Source organism: Hibiscus syriacus, unplaced genomic scaffold, assembly GCF_006381635.1.
Source record: "Hibiscus syriacus cultivar Baekdansim isolate YM2019G1 unplaced genomic scaffold, ASM638163v2 tig00111129_pilon, whole genome shotgun sequence".
NCBI lineage: Eukaryota > Viridiplantae > Streptophyta > Magnoliopsida > Malvales > Malvaceae > Hibiscus > Hibiscus syriacus.
The window spans coordinates 156,082-171,496 of record NW_024062990.1 but is presented as its reverse complement, the minus strand read 5'-3'; the positions used below and the strand labels follow the sequence as shown (position 1 = coordinate 171,496).

Sequence of the window (15,415 nt, the reverse complement as noted above, 5' to 3'; positions counted from 1 at the left end):
GGAGAGGGGTCGCCATGTTTAGCCATGCAGTCTGCAGTTTTGTTTGTTTCTCTAGGTGTGTAGATCAGATTGACGTCCCAGTCCTGGTTAAGGAATTCATGGATCCATTGGTCGATGGTTGATTTTTGAGCCTATTTATGAGAGGATAAAAGATATACTCCAATGTATACTTATTTAATCATTAAATAAATAAAATGTAAATAAATAATCGATGTGATTTTTGAATCAATTTAATCAAACTTCATTGAGTAAATTAGTCAATTAAAATGTAAATTGAATAAATAAATAAATTAATATAATATATATATATATATATTTGATTTAATGATATGGTGTTTAATATATGAATGATACTAAAGTCTAATTTTATCTTTTAAAAAAATAATTTAATATAATACAAATTTATTTTTAATTTTCCGTCTTTATAACCTTTTCCATCGTAATATTAAGAATCTATTTGGTTCTAGAAAATATATCTTATTTTCATTTTCTTAGAAAATAGAAAATGTTGAAGAAAAACATATTTGGTTGTGAAATTAAAAAATAATTTATGAAAAATAAAAAATAAGTGAAAATATGAAAATGTAAAAAAATATTTTTAGTATTTTATTTTTTAAAAAATAGGAAAATACAATATCAATTTTTTAACTTAACAAATCTTTTTAAAAACAAATTTTTGGCTTAATGATATCTAAAATCCTCAATTTTTTGGCGAAAATCAATGTAGTCCATAAAAATTTTACACTCAATGTGATCCTTAAACTATTATTTGAATAACCTAATTATGTATTATTTTATATTTGATGTATTGAATATCTTAATAATCGTTTATATTTTATATGCTAGTTTTTCTATAAAAAAATTAAATGATCACTTAAACTTAATCAAAAAATCAATTAAGCTCATTTATCATATCATTGTTTATCTTGTACTACCATAACAATATTAAGAACTATCATATCAACTTTGTAGATTATTATGTAAGTTTTGTAAACTTTCATGTAAGTGTGGTGACAGTTCAAAAAATTCAAGGATTACACTAATTTTTTTTAAAATGACTAGCTTAAATTTCACTATATATATTTTTATTTTAATGATACTTTTATATGCTCTTGCTTACAATAATATTTTTTTATGTATTTTTTAATTATATTGATATCTAATATGAATTAACATTATATTCTTATTATAAACTAAAATAATTTTTAAGCATTTAAGTTCAACAAATAACAGTCGAGTTGATGTGATATCTATAGCTCGTATTACGAAACATATGTATTAAACTGTCTGTCTAATTTAACTGTTAATACTGATTAACCATTAACGAAAGTATTATGTGACAATTAAAATTAAAAAAAAACACGTGTAAAACTTATAGGTTTTTAATTAAAAATAAAAAAACACACGTGTACAACGTGTACGTGTGTAAAACTTATATGTCTTCTTCTTCTTCTTCTTCTTTTTCTTCTTCTTCTTCTTCTTCTTCTTCTTCTTCTTCTTCTTCTCCTTCTTCTCCTTCTTCTCTCTTCTTTCTTCTCTTCTTCTTCTTCTCTTCTTCTTCTTCTTCTCTTCTCCTTCTTCTTCTCCTTCTTCCTCCTCCTTCTTCTTCTTCCTTCCTTTCACCTTCTTCTTCCTTCTCTTTTTTTTCTTCTCCCTTTTTTGAAATGGGGTGAATTCTACAGTGATCGCCATAGGACGCCATGCAATCAAGGCGATCTTGTAGGACGCCATGCAATCCAGGCGACATACGGGAACTACGAGCCAATGGTTCTCCCATGCTACGAGCCATACGAGCCAATGGTTCTCCCCATGCATACGAGCCATACGAGCCAATGGTTTCCCCATGCATACGAGCCATACGAGCGTTCTCCCATGCGAGCCATACGAGCGTTCTCCCCATGCGAGGTGGCCATGCAGTGGAATAGAGAGGTCGTTCTCCCCATGCGAGGTGGCCATGCAGTGGAATAGAAAGGTCACCATGCAGCCTAGGCGACCTTGTAGGTCGCCATGTAGTCCCGGCGCCTTCCCATCGTCCATTCCATCATCCATTCACATGCAGCCCCATCATCCATTCACATGCAGCCATATAGATTCCTTCACGTGTGCATGCTGCATGCCTACAGCTCCCAATGAAACCATTATTGTACCAATTATTTCACATGCAGCTTCAATTATTGTACCAATTATTTCACATGCATGCAACAATGGTTCACATGGTTTCATTGGGAGCTGTAGGCATGCAGCATGCACACGTGAAGGAATCTATATGCTGCATGTGAATGGATGATGGGGCTGCATGGTGAATGGATGATGGGAATGGACGGGAATGGCGCCGGGACTACATGGCGACTACAAGGTCGCCGGGAGTACATGGCGACCTACAAGGTCGCCGGGACTACATGGCGACCTAAAAGGTCGCCTAGGTGCATGGCGACCTCTCTATTCCACTGCATGGCCACCTCGCATGGGAGAACGACCTCTCTATCCACTGCATGGCCACCTCGCATGGGAGAACGCTCGTATGGCTCGCATGGGGAGAACGCTCGTATGGCTCGTATGCATGGGGAGAACCATTGGCTCGTATGGCTCGTATGCATGGGGAGAACCATTGGCTCGTATGGCTCGTATGCATGGGGGAGAACCATTGGCTCGTATGTTCCCGTATGTCGCCTGGATTGCATGGCGTCCTACAAGATCGCCTTGATTGCATGGCGTCCTATGGCGATCACTGTAGAATTCACCCCATTTCAACAATTAATCTGGGATGTGCACCATATCTTGAAAAAAAAAATTCGAGAACATTATCTCGTGAATTCACCCGTTTTCTGTCCGTATTTTCGCCATCTGTATCCATCTCCAGAGATGCCTACGTCACCAGCTGCATGCACGACAAATTTAGGTTTTTTTCCCAGTTTTCACAACAGAACCAGAACAAACTGCATCACCTTTCTTCCTCCTGGATATAAGAAAATGAGAATCTATCAAAACCGGGTAAGCATAGAAGCTTTTCCATTAATAATACACACCAGACATATCATGAAAGAGGGAAAAGGTAAAGAGAAATTCATGGAAAACCTTGTCTTTTATTTGGCACAGCTTCACTCAAAAGCTCTTCCTTCATTTGCGCGTCACCATTCCCGTCAGAACCACTAGAACACTGTTGTTTTCTTTCAGGACTTATAGTTGTTTCTGGTAAAGATTCTTCAGAAGATGTAGAAGGATCAGAATCATTAGGCAATCTGACAGGCTGTTGTGTTGATAGTATCAAATTGCGTTGCGAATTTTGTTGTGGATTCCGTTGCAGTGTCGCGGTTGCAGATGCTGCAGACGTTACGTAACGTGTGCTGTCGCGGACGTGATTTTTTCTCAAAAATCACAAGACGTCTAAAATATTATATTTATACATTTTACAATTATTTTTAATATAATAATATTAATATACTCTTTTAATATTTTATTTTAAAAATAAAAATTAAATTTCATAGATAAAAATTTATTAAAAACAAATATAAACCATAGAAGTGTTATCATACTAGATAATAGATAATAACAATTATAATGTTAATGAATAACATATAAACAATATCACTAAAACCATATCAAAATTTTTATATTATAACATAAAAATGTTCATTTTACATCAATTAGAAAGAAAAAATACATAATTACAAATATAAAAATGATATATATATATATATATATATATATATCTTACAGTTCACCACCAAAATGAATGGCTTGACGGATCTAAAGCATTTTCATCTTCGTCACTGTTTTAGTTTTGATTCTTTCCTATTCCATGTGAAGAAGACATCACATTATGTGCATCATAAGATGCATCATTGGTAGAAAATATGTTGTATGACAAATAATGACAAAAAAATCTATAACTTGGATTTTGTTCAAGGTAAAATGAACAACATGAATTTGATTGGTAAGAATGAGAATCATGAGATGATTCACTAATTTTATTATCATTTGTATTTGAACTATATGATGATGAACCTGCAAATGGATCATAAAAATGTTATCTCATCCTCCTATGAGTTTTATCATCATTATCTCTTCTATTTTGTGATACATTTATTCTATACAAACATAATTATTATCGTAAGGATATTTGGACTTACATTGATATCCACAAAAAGCAATAAAATAAATGTTCATATTCTGATTGGTACGTACCTTATTATCACTATTATAATCATCACAACATCATCATAGTCGTCGACATCATCATCATCATCATCACACACACTATTACTTTTTCTATCTCTTACACAAACACTATCAAGGAATATATTCCTTTTCTTATTTTTTTATAATATTATTTATTTATTTATTTGCATTGGTTTGATATCAAATTATAAATATGTTTATCAATTATTCGTTTTTCTACGCCTCTACACACACTATCACTTTTTTATTTTGTCAATGAATATATTCCTTTTTTATTTATAATATTATTTATTTATTCTTTATATTATATTAGATAAAATTTTATAAAATACATATAATATTATAGTATTATAAAGTGAATTCATCTCTTATACAAAATTTATATAATAATAAATAAACATATAATTATGATACTTAATGTTAATATAAAAATTTAATTTAAAATTAATTACATTAATTTTAGATATGAGAAAATTTTAATTTTAATTTAAGTAATTAATTTTAAACATAACTATTACGATATTATTAATGATATATATTTATAATTTAATTTTAAGAATTAAATTAGAACAATTCATCTATGTAATTTTATATTTCATATAATTTAAAATTTGTTACGGTGTTGCGGTGTTGCGACACAATTTATAGCATATTGCGGTGTTATGTAACGGTTTTTGACCGCAACAATCATGATGAGGTTCCCTTATTGCGATATTACGTCGCGGTAACCTTAAAAAACATTATAATTCGGGCGTTACGCTGCGTTACGGCCACAATTTAATACTACGGTTCTGTTACAATATTCATTGAAACAGGAACAGCAGCTGTGAAAAGATTCATTTTAAAAAAGGCAATGGAATCGACTAGAACGCTTCTTAGTATGAAACCAAGAGATAAATGGCTCAGTTTAGCTTTCAGGGAGTGCCCTTCATCAACAACAACAAGAAGAAGAAAACCCGACCAAAAAATATATATTCTCCATCTAACTTTGATCCAACTCAATTTTTTTGAGTATAAATCTGATTTGATCGGTATAAATTAAGGATTTAATTAAAATAATAATAAAATTTGTAAGAAAAATATATTATCATCCTCGTGTTGGGTTGAAAAATTTTCACCCTTCACCCGACCCGACTCGACTTCATCCCTTAAAATATCCGACCCAATCTGACCCGAACCTAAAAATTTTTTGAAAAAAAATTGACCCGATCATGTTGGATCAGGTCAAAACCCGTCGGATACGGGTGAAATTGCCATCCCTAAAAAGAAGAAACAGATGGATGTTTTTTTTAATTACCAACTCATACTTATGTTAATGAGTTAAACGGAAATTAACGGTCGAATGACTTAAACTGAACGGACCGATAACGTAAGGAACCAAGTGCACTTAATTAAAAAATAGGTGATCAAAGTCGGTAAGACCGAAAACAAAAGAAACTATTGACATAGTTTTCACTTATCTTTAAGAGATAATATGGTATATTAAATTAATACAAAAAATCTCATTAACTTTATTAATTATGATTAAATTTACACGAACTAAATGACATCGATGATAAAGAAATTGTTGTTATTTCTTAAGGTTTCGGGTTAGAGCATCAAGAATGCTAGGTTGTGAGAGTTCAATGTCAAATGATGGAGAGATATATATGAATAGATAGTACCCTTGTACTTACCTTAGATTAATAAAAAATTATAAAAATATTATGACTAAAATTGTATTTTTAATATTTTTTAAATAATATTAAAAATATAAATTTCACTTTCTAAATATATAGATTTTCATAATTTATTTTGAAATCATAAATATATTTCTAAAGTTATATTTAAAAACTACTAAATAAAAATTAAATAATTAAATAACATTGTTTAATAAAAAAATTGATTTTATTTTTGATAACTCAAATTATTAGATCTTAAAAATTATAAACTTTACAAATATAACCATAATTAAATTAAAATAATTATAAAATAAATTTATAGTTTTAAAAATTATAATTTTTTATTTTTAAAAATTACTTTTATAATTTTCAAAAAGCTTAATTATAAAATAAGTGTCCAAATTGTACTATTTTTTCCAGATAGGTGCCTAGACTTTTTTTTAAATCATTCAGGTGTCTATCTTTAAAAACATTACCATTTTATATGCCTAGGACGTAACAACCATTAAAAATTTCCTTTAAGTGACTTGTGTCACACTCTAGTAATTTTTTTAAATATTATATTTATTAAAAAAACCCATATTTTTTCTAAATTACAAAAAAGCCCAAGCCTAACTTCCTTTGCTGACCACAGTCATCGACGCCATCCTTTCCTTCTCCCTAGTTGGATGTCGTCTCCCTTGCTCTCGTCTGTGTTGTTGGATCGCCTCGGTATCGCGAATTTGGGAGTTTGAGTTAATCAGAGATGCAATTTTGAGGTCATGATTTTGAATTTTACTTCGTTGGAGATGCGACATTTATGGTCGGGTTTGGTTTGTCATAGGGTGGAGGTTCTAGTGGAGGTCTGATTGAAGTCATATGATGACGCCCAATGTGGGTTTAGGGATTGAAATTAGAGTTTTCAAAGTTTTAAGAAATTTTTGTGTTTTTTAAATATATAATTTTATTTTATATTTTAAATAAAAATTTTAAAATTATCAAAATGTGACACGTGTCACTTAACGATGAAACTTTGTTGAAAACATTTTGATGTTTCGATATAACAAATTAAGTGTTATTGAATTTTAAGATTTTACAATCATTTTTAAAAGTATATTCAATTAAATTATTCGAATATCACAAATATTACTCTAAGTTTTTCAAATGTCAATTTCAATCCTTACTAAAGTGTAAAATTGTGTTTTAAACTTAAAATATTTTTGAAACAATTTTTATGAAATATTTCGAACTATAATCGAGCCAAAAATGATTTTTAGGAAGGGATGTACCGATACACTCTTTAGTGTATCGATGCACACCCAACATCGAACCTATTTTGTGTACCGATGCACAGACAATGCATCGATACACTCCTGGCTCCTAAAAACATCGAATTCAATTAGTGTACTGATACATTAGGTCATATAACGATCGAAATATTTAAATTTTACACAGTGTACCGATACACCCTTAAGAGTGTACCGATGTACCTACGCTCCCAACAGATTTTTAAATGATAATTACACTATAACGGCTCTATTGACTTCACCAATGATCCCCAACATTCAGAATCAATTCAATGTGTATTTAAACAAGCTGAGGAGCCATTGATCAAGAACAAGAAACAAGAATTGAGAGAGAATCAAAGAAAAAGCCTTAAACTTATTGTTTGAGCATTTCAAGCCAATTTTCCATTCAATATTCTTTTTGCTTTCAAGAACCTTTGTACTAAATTGTATTCATTTTTTAGTCTTCTTTCTTTGTTCTAGAATTGTTCAAACATCTTGCCTTGTGAGGTTTTTCTGTAAGTTTGTGAAATTTGTATTGTTCTCTTTGGGTGATATTGTTCTCAAGAATTTGGGGTATAATTCTTGAGGGAGTTGTAAGATTACTCTTTGTCCTCAAAAGAAAGACAAATTAGTGAATTTGTGGAAAATCCTTAGTGTAGATAGCTAAGGTAGTGGATGTAGACTTTGAATGAGAAAGTCAAACCACTCTAAATCGATGTGCAATTATTTTCTATTTTCTACAAAAGCTTCCACCAAAATTTTTATTGCCAATTCACCCTCCTCATGGCTATTTCTTCGATCGATTAACTCAACAAACTTAACCGTCGTTATGAACTGGGCACCTAAAGTGGTAACTTTAGGACATGGATGATTCAAAAAATTTGGGCACCTTTTTGAGAAAAGTGGTATAATTTGGGCACTTATTTTATAATTAAGCCTATTCATTTGGATAGTATATATATATATATTTAAAAACTGATTTTTAATTATTATTTAAAAAAATAAAATTTTAATTACAATTGAGAGATCGAATGAGATATTTTTAATTAATTTAATATATCACGTTACCCCGTTAATAGTCGTTCAATTTGGTAATAAAATTCAAAATTTAATACTTATTATATAACTTTTAAATGTTTAATATTCAAAAGAATTATTTTAACACAATTTAATAATCAATTAAAAATGTTATCCTATTAAATTAGTTGTATAATTCAGTGTACATACATTAGAGAATTTTCCATCAAATAAATTGAGAATACTTTGTTTTGGTCCTCTCTTTTTTTAATTGTTTTTAAATGTGTGTTTAAAATAAAAAATATTTTTAAACTTTATCCACGAAATTATGATGAATGCTCTTGTGTTGGACTGTTTACATATATAAATCTTCATTTATATATGGTTCAAACTCCGGGACTTTGTCCAGTGAACAATCTTTTGATCATCTGTGTTGAAATAGGTTGAACCTTGCTTTCCACTAGTTCACTTTAGCTTCTTTCTTCGGAATTACTTGGTTGTTTGTGTTGAACTGCTTACATATACACAATTCGGACTTTTGGAAACAATCTTGTGATCATCTATGTGTTGAAGTAGGTTCAATCCTGTTTTCCACTAGTTTTCTGGTAGTCCCTTTCAGAAGTCTTTGATCTGTTAAATATTTCTCACCAAAGCAATTTGTGGAGTGAGGAAAGATAGTTGGTGTTCTGGGAACCTTTCTCATGATACTGGTTGCAATCAACATAGATGAATCTCAACTTTATCAATGTCCATGCTTTCCAGGATTCATTGCGCCCGTTGGTTTTAGGTGGCGACCATTCGATATATTTTCCTGTTGTAAGAGCGGTCTCTGAGAAGCTTGGTGGACCTGTTGATATACTACATTTAGATGCTCACCCTGATATTTATGATGCTTTTGAAGGAAATAAGTATTCGCATGCATCTTCATTTGCTCGAATTATGGAAGGTGATTATGCTAGGCGGCTGTTGCAGGTAAATTTAAAAATGTCTGTTACATTCAAGCTTTCTCAAAGTATTTAAACATTCATGTTATATGTTGTATATCTTGGATTGAGATAGTGAGTTTTGCAACTTCCGATTTTTCCTCACCTCTGTATTTTATTTACCTTATTGGTGAGAGGTCACGTTTGTAGTGCCTCAAGTTCTTCGATGACGGAATGATGAGTTCTCTTACAGGTTGTTTACGAACACGCCATCACCAAATGCTCCAAGGGGATTGGTATATCTTATTTTACAGGTTGGTATCAGATCATAACAACCGAAGGGCGTGAACAAGGGAAAGGTTCGGAGTTGAGCGATATGAAATGCGAACATTTTCAGGAGACCGTCATTTCTTGGAAAACCTGGTTTCTCTCGATCTCTTCCTCTTTTCCTTAGTGTTGTCTGGTTCACCCCACGTGACTATATTGTGTTTTCACTCATTGAATTCGTTGCTTTTCTGAGAAACCTTAAAATGGATTGTTTTAGAATCGAAAACTAGAAAAGTTGTTGTTTGGTTTGATGGGAGAATGCAAATTAGAACTTGATATTAATACTGCATTAGGGTACTTTGACAGAAACTAGGGGGAGGAGTAAACGGTGTTTATATTTCAGTAGACGTGAACCGTCTTGATCCTGCGTTTGCACCCGGGGCAAACGGGGTATCTCACATCGAACCAGGAGGCCTTTTGTTTCGCGATGTTCTCGACATCCTACACAATCTTGAAGGAAATATGGTTCCTGCTGACGTTGTGGAGTTTAACCCACAACGAGACACGGTTGGCGAGATGACTGGAATGGTTGCGGCGAAGCTTGTAAGAGAACTGGAAGCTAAGATGTCCAAACTTTCGTCTTAGTTTCTGGTCTTTTGGACGTTAGAACAACAGCAGAGCCTCAAAAGGAATAAGAGAAGGCCTCATTTACCTGTAGTAGAAAAGATCATTTTCTAACTTCCAACTATGTTTTATTTTTTATTAGCTTTTAGCTTTAAACTTACGACAATGTTGTTGCAATCTTATAGCTGAATTACTGCATTATTTTCAAGTTTCTAATCATAATCCATCTGTGTTCCACTTGCCTAGTAGTTATTTTTCAGCATATTTGTTATTTACTAATGAAAGAACCTTCAAATTTAAATTATTAATAAATTAGTCCAATATTCACAGACAGTAAATCAGTAAATAATGTCAGGCTTCAAACTAGAGCCTGGTAGTCAGATTCCTTAGATAAACTAGGTTTAAATGCACTTAATTCATCCCATACTTTTGTTGGACTTTTCATTAGTTATTGACTTGATAGCTATAAACAAGATAAAACAGCCTTTTTAGTACTCTATGTTTAGTGTTAAATAGCCTTCAAATAAATAATGGTAAAATTAAGCAAAATTTAGTGGAGAGACTCGACCTCTTAAAAAGTTAAAGAAACTAAATTTTAAATAGCGGATCTTGGACATCAATATCTGCGCTGTGTTGACTGGATGATGGCTTATTCTTCAACACCTCCCCCATAAACAATTATCCGAAATGTGTAAAACAAAAAAATATATAACCTGGGGTGACTGATGCAGGGAGATCCGAGACAGATGATGCTGAGCTGTCAGATTGCACCTTGATGGCGCTGAGATACCATGAATTGGCAGATCAGCGCAAAGGCGGGAATTGATTGTGACATGTTCCTCATTGGGGTCTTTTTGAGTATGTTTCAGTCTTTTGGCCATAACTTTGGCTACAGGTGTCAGAATCGCGCATAAGATCCCAATCCGGAAAGATCTTTTCGACGCGCACGCTCTCCACATCGAGCTACGCTCCATGTGGCATTTTTTTCAACCTCAAATTCTGTCATTTTCCCCTCCGAAACACTAGAATTGGATATTGTTTACTATTTATGGTAATATTTCGTTTGTCAATTAAGAAGTCAATTTAAATCCGATTTAGGCCGGATTTTTTGGAGATTGCTTATTTTATTTCGAATTTCAATTTAGATTGATTTTCGGGATTTTTTTATTTTTGACAAAATTCGAATAAAGACGATTTTTGGCTATAACAGTCCGGCTTGTGGATTGATTTTGGCATTGTTTGATTTGATAATATTTTATTAAACCCTAGAGACTTTTTTCTCTGGATTTTTTTGGGTGAATTTTCTCTTGTGAATCATCTGTTGTAGCACTTGCAGGATAATCACTATTCTGTCTGGCGTCAGTTGGTGTCAGAGCTTCAACATCTTCCTGGGAAATTTCACCAGTTTCAATAGCTGGAGGTCGTGGTCGTCGTGAGCAGGTTCCGAATGAGGAAGCCTAACGCCGTGATCGCAACGTTCAGGATGTGATGATTGCGGATTTACAGAGGCAAGTCGCAGAATTAACCCAGCGCCTGGCGACGCAGGATTTCGAGGATCGTGAGGCCTCTGATCACGATACCAATTCCGCTTTCGAAAACCCATATCACAATCGTGCTCTATTCCAGGAACACAGTGGTCGGGAAGAGCGTCATGGAGACCTCGATTTTCGGGTCGATCTCCCTGAGTTTTCTGGTATGTTACAGGCTGAGGGATTCGTGGATTGGATTAATGAAGTAGAGCGTATTTTTGAATATAAGGAAGTCCCCGATCGTGTGAAAGTAAACTGATCGCCATCAAACTCAAGGGCAGAGCATCTGCGTGGTGGGAACAGTTGCGACGTTCACGAGAAAGACAGGGCAAGGCCAAGATCATTGATTGGGAGAAGATGAAGAAGAAGATGAAGGGTCACTTTCTTCCCTTCGGCTACACGCAAACCTTGTTTCAGCGACTTCATGCATTGAGGCAGAGCGCACGATCAGTCGATGATTACACGGAGGAGTTTTACCAATTGGTCGCCCGGAACGATTTATCTGAGACAGAGAGCAAATGGTGGCGCGGTATTTGGGGGGTTTACGCCAGCCCTTACAAGATGTCCTCAGCCTTCATTCACTGTGGAGTGTTTTGGAAGCTTACCAGCGTGCACTTGCTGTTGAAAAACAGCAAAACAGGAGACCAGTGATCAGGAACGATCACAACAGTCGACCAATTTGTCCTCAGGATTCCCGTCCTGCTCAACAGCCACCGCAGGGTAATTCTAACCCTACTATTAGATGTTTTCGTTGTGGTGAACAAGGGCATAGGGCGACTGATTGCAGGAAGCCTGCTAGTCAAAAGGGCAAAAATTTATTGATTGAGGAAAACGCGGAAGACGAGACTGAGGAGATTGGCGAACCCGTGTATGACGATGATGAGACTGATGATGTGCTGTATGGAGATGGTCATGAGACTCTGGTCGTTCGCAAGAGTCTACTTACTCCCAAGGGCGATTCAGGGGACGATTGGTTGAGAACCAATATTTTCCACACAACCTGCACAGTTGCAGATAAAGTCTGCAAAATGATCATTGACAGCGGCAGTTGTGAGAATGTAGTGTCCGAGGAGGTTGTCCAGAAATCGAAGTTGAAGACGGACCGTCATCCTAAGCCATACAAGTTGTCATGGCTAAATAAAGGCAGTGAGGTAACAGTTGATAGACGATGCCTCGTGTCTTTTTTAATTGGTAGAAAATATTTTGATAATGCCTGGTGTGATGTTGTGTCTATGGATGCGTGTCATATATTGTTGGGTCGACCCTGGCAGTATGATCGCAGTGTCATTCATGATGGACGGAAGAATACATATTCCCTTAGCATCAAGGGAAAAAAGATTGTGTTGGCACCCCGGCGGGAAGGACTCACTCCTACCCCAGTAACCCATAATACTACTCTGCTTTCTATATCCAGGTTTTTAGATGAGATTGAGCATGGCGACGTGGTCTATGCCTTACTACCTTGCGAGAACAATGCAGTAGACGTGGATGCAGATTTACCAGTAGAAGTGCAGCGGCTGCTAGCAGAATTCTCTAACTTGACGCCAGAGGATCTTCCTCCTGGGCTACCACCTATGAGGGATATTCAGCATCAAATTGACCTTGTTCCTGGGTCAAGTTTGCCAAATCGATCAGCATATCGCCTCAGTCCCAAGGAGGCTGAAGAGTTGCAGCGACAGGTGGAAGAGTTGTTGGAGAGGGGCTATATCCAAGAGAGTATGAGCCCATGTGCAGTCCCTGCTCTGCTAGGGCCAAAGAAAGATGGTTCTTGGCGTATGTGTGTTGCCAGCCGAGCGATCAACAGAATTACAGTTAAGTACCGGTTTCCAATTCCCCGTCTAGATGATATATATTGGATCAACTATCCGGTTCTAAGGTCTTCTCAAAAATTGAACTTAAGAGCGGTTACCACCAAATCAGAATAAGACATGGAGATGAGTGAAAGACGGCGTTTAAAATGCCTCAAGGGTTGTATGAGTGGATGGTCATGCCTTTCGGGCTATCCAATGCGCCCAGTACGTTCATGAGATTTATGCATCAGGTCTTGCGGCCTTTTATGGGGAAATTTGTTGTAGTTTACTTCGATGATATCCTCGTTTATAGTCCGACATGGACTTCACACTTCGATCACCTACGTGCTGTTTTTGAGATGCTGAAAACGGAGTGCTTGTTTGTCAATCAAAAGAAGTGTTCTTTCTTCACTACTTTTGTGACTTTTCTTGGTTTTTTTTGTGTCTACTGATGGTGTTCATGCAGATCAGTCAAAGGTAGATGCAGTCTTGGAGTGGCTCAGACCAAAGACCTTACATGACATCCAAAGTTTCTATGGCTTGGCGTCTTTTTACCGCCGATTCATTAAAAATTTCAGTACTCTGATCGCCCCTATCACAGAGTGCCTCAAGGGGCGTGATTTTTAGTGGTCTGAGGAGGCAGAGGCCAGTTTTCAACTGGTCAAGCAGAAGATGACCGAAGCTCCAGTTTTAGCACTTCCAGATTTTTACAAAGTGTTCGAGGTAAATTGTGATGCATCTGGCGTTGGCATTGGTGGTGTTATGAGTCAGGAAGGTCGTCCGGTTGATTTTTTCACTGAAAAACTATCGGGATCAAAGAAAAATTATTCCACTTATGATCTGGAGTTCTATGCCATAGTTCAGTCCCTGAAGCATTGGCGTCACTACCTAGTACAGAAGGAGTTTATTCTGTTTACCGATCATGAGGCCTTGAAGTACATCAATTCAAAACACAAGCTGAGTAGACGTCATGCCAAGTGGGTGGCATACTTGCAAGAATTCACTTTTACGCTGAGGCACCAAGCAGGGAGTTTGAACCGCGTCGCAGATGCCCTGAGCCGTCGTACCTTACTTCTCACCACCATGAGTACTAAAGTTGCAGGCTTTGAGACGTTCACAGATATGTATGCAGCTGATCCTTCCTTTGGAAGGATATTTCAGAAGGTAACTGAGGGTCACCGTCATGATTTTGTTTTGCATAATGGGTATCTGTTTCGTGGATTATAGTTGTGCATTCCAGATTGTTCATTGAGGCAGCAAATTATAAGTGAACTCCATAATGAGGGACACTTTGGCCGAGATAAGACCTTGGCCCTTATCTCTTCTGACTTTTATTGGCCCAAGTTGACTAGTGATGTGGCCCATTATGTAGACCGTTGTTTTGTGTGCCAGCGGTCTAAGGGAGTTCTCACCAATGAGGGCTTGTACACTCTCTTACCTGTTCCTGAAGCTCCTTGGTTCGATGTCAGCATGGATTTTGTACTAGGCTTACCCCGCACCCAAAGGGCCTCGGATTCTATCTTTGTTGTGGTTGACAGGTTTTTCAAGATGGCTCATTTTGTAGCTTGCAGAAAGACTATGGATGCTGACCGGATTGCCCATCTCTATTTCAAGGAGATTATGCGTTTACATGGTGTTCCTTGATCCATCACTTCAGATCGTGATACTAAGTTCATCAGTCATTTCTGGAAGAGCCTGTGGGGGAAACTGGGAACGCAGTTGAATTTCAAATAGCGCCTACCACCCCCAGACGGATGGCCAGACTGAGGTGGTGAACCAAAGTTTGGGAAACCTCTTGAGGTGTTTGGCAGGAACGAAGCGAAGCAGTGGGATTTGGCATTGCCTCAGGCAGAATTTGCCTACAACAGATCAAAAAACAGAACCACAAGTTTAAGCCCATTTGAGATTGTCTATGGTCAGAACCCATCCGGGGTGCTGGACTTAGCCCCTATTCCACGTATAGGTCGCTTCAGTCCTAAAGCATATGAGATGACAAAGAATCTTCGGGGTATCCATGAGCAGGTGAAACAAACCATTCATGAGAGCAATATCAAGTACAAGACTCGGGTCGACAATTATCGTCGTCAGGTACTTTTTGATGTTGGTGATTTTGTTTGGGCTGTATTAACTCGTGATCGTTTTCCTGTTGGTGAGTAT

The 15,415-nt window shown here is 35.8% G+C and overlaps 1 pseudogene; it reads left to right on the top strand.

Annotated features, from left to right (window-relative positions):
- Positions 1 to 8,691: 8,691 nt before the first annotated feature.
- On the top strand, positions 8,692 to 10,057 carry LOC120154384 (annotated as a pseudogene).
- Positions 10,058 to 15,415: the final 5,358 nt, after the last annotated feature.